At 35.6% G+C, this 2500-nt stretch overlaps 1 protein-coding gene across 2 annotated transcripts in view; it reads left to right on the forward strand.

The window, feature by feature from the left end:
* Positions 1-2500, forward strand: part of LOC115224846 (G protein-coupled receptor kinase 1) — a 240595-nt gene that overhangs the window by 102849 nt on the left and 135246 nt on the right. The window lies entirely within an intron of this gene.

Consider the following 2500-nt stretch of genomic DNA (forward strand, 5'->3'; position numbering starts at 1 on the left):
TTCACCTGAGACTGCCCCTGGATCTACAACACATTCTGCTAAGCATTTCACCCAGCATGCTAATGATTCTGTTAACATTCAGCTTTATTTTAACCAGTAATATTGGTTTTAAAATTTGACACAAGGCCAGTAAGTTCAGGGGAGGGTTAAAGTCGATTACACTGACCCCCAACGATCAACTGGTATATTTATTTTATTGAGTCCATAAGGATGAACGGTAAAATCAATTCCTGCAGAATTTGAACTTGAGAACGTAAAGACAGGTGGAATGCTGCTAAACATTTTCCCCCAGTGTGTTAACGATTCTTTCAGCGTTCAGCTTTATTTTGACCAGAAATATTGGTTTAAAATTTTGGCATAAGGTCAGCACGTTCAAGGGAAGGCAAAAGTCAATTACATCGATCCCCCAACATTCAACTGGTACTTATTTTATCAAAGATGAAAGGCAAAGTCAACCTTGGTAGAGTTTGAACTCGGAACATAAAGACGGACGAAATGCCACGAAGCATTTTGCCAGACATGCTTCACTCCACCCGAAAAAATGACGGACATTTTACTTCCTCCTGTTTTCAAAATTAACTGAACCAAAACTGCCAGAATCTCTGCAGAAAGATGGAATAAATCTGGATATTTTCAGGTTAATTATAACAACTGTTTGCTGCACATTGACTTCCTTTTCCTCTCCCCACCCCCACACCAGCCTCTACTTTGTTTTCTACTTCTTTCCTCTTCTTCCTCCTTTTCTTTCTCTCCTTTTCTATTTTCTCCTTCTTTCTTTTCTGTGCTCTCTTTTCTTTTGGTTGTTGTCACAAGAGAAAAGACTTTCATGCGACAGCGATTCTTCCTTTCTTTCCTCACATTAATATTTCATAAGAGACCATTGAAAGTGGTGGATAAAGTTCTTGCTTAAGGAGAGCACATATATATTATTTATATATATTTGTATATATCTGTGTGCACGTGTGTGTGTGTGGATATGTACACATGCTTGCATATGCGTATATCAGTGTTTTTGATTGTATTCATGCATGAATTTATATGAATATATGGCCATTATTATCAATACTTTTTGGTTCGTATACTGCTTGTTCTCTAAGAGGTGACAACACTCCTATTTAACCCCAGGAATAAGAAGACCATGTGGTTTTGCTCTGTATTGGACCCCCGTCACTGATGAGTGATATATGTATGTATGTATGTATGTATATATATATATAAATATATATCACTGAAAAAACTAGTAGTACGACCATGAATTTACAATATAGAATGGTGATGAAGTATAACCTCAGACCCTACCACAAGAATACATGCAGTTCCTTACTAATCTAAACTATATTGTTAACCTGCTGTACTGAGAGCTTACAAAGTATTTTGCCTCGATTGATAATCCATCTCTAATAGCTATATATATATTTATATATATATATACACATACACAATATTATAGTGAGGGCAGTTACAAGAAGTAAAACCACATGCTGGAAATAGATGTCAAAGGTCCTGAGCTACTTTATCAAATATACACTTTTTTTTTCATTGATTATTCCCTCAATTTCAGCACGAGTGTATATTTGATAAAGTAGCTTAGGGTCTTTGACATCTATTTCCAGCGTGTGGTTTTACTTTTCATAACTGCCTTTACTGTAATATTGTATTTATAAAATTATGTACTGCGTATTAATTTTTACATACATATATATATATATATATATATATATATATATATATATATATATAGTGATTGCTAGCCACTAAACCGTTTTTTTTTTTCTCTCTCCCTGCTTATTTCTGTGTTCCTTTCTGTTGAAGAGCATAGGCTCGAAACATAAAAGACTTTCTCGCTTCCCAAGCGTTAAACTAATACATCTGTTTGTTGTTTACATACCCGGCTTCGTCTTTTGTTTTGTTTGTTTTTTGTAAATTCCAACTATATATATATATATATATATATATATATATTATATATATATATATATATGCTTACATGCCTACATTTTTGTGTATGTGACCAGAGATTATATAGACAATTCTCCATGGTTGAGAAGCAAACTTCTTAACCACACAGCCATATATATATATATATATATATCACCGTGACCGACCAGGCTATCATATGTTGCTACATATCGCTGGTCACAATGCGCTTCGCATTGTTTTAGTCTTCAAATGATGCCATCCCGCTGGCTAAGCAAGGAGGCCAACAGAAGAATGAGTGAGTGAAACTTGTGGTGAAAGAGTACAGCAGGGATCACCACCACCCCCTGTCGGAGCCTCGTGGAGCCTTAGGTGTTTTCGCTGAATAAACACTCACAACGCCCGGTCTAGGAATCGAAACCGCGATCCTACAACTGTGAGTCCACTACCCTAACCACTGGGCCATTGCGCCTCCACACACCACAACACACACACACACACACACACACACATATATATATATATAATATATATATATATATATATATATAAAAGGTGTATTATAAGTATTATAGAACACAGT

The sequence above is a fragment of the Octopus sinensis genome, linkage group LG26, assembly GCF_006345805.1.
Source record: "Octopus sinensis linkage group LG26, ASM634580v1, whole genome shotgun sequence".
NCBI lineage: Eukaryota > Metazoa > Mollusca > Cephalopoda > Octopoda > Octopodidae > Octopus > Octopus sinensis.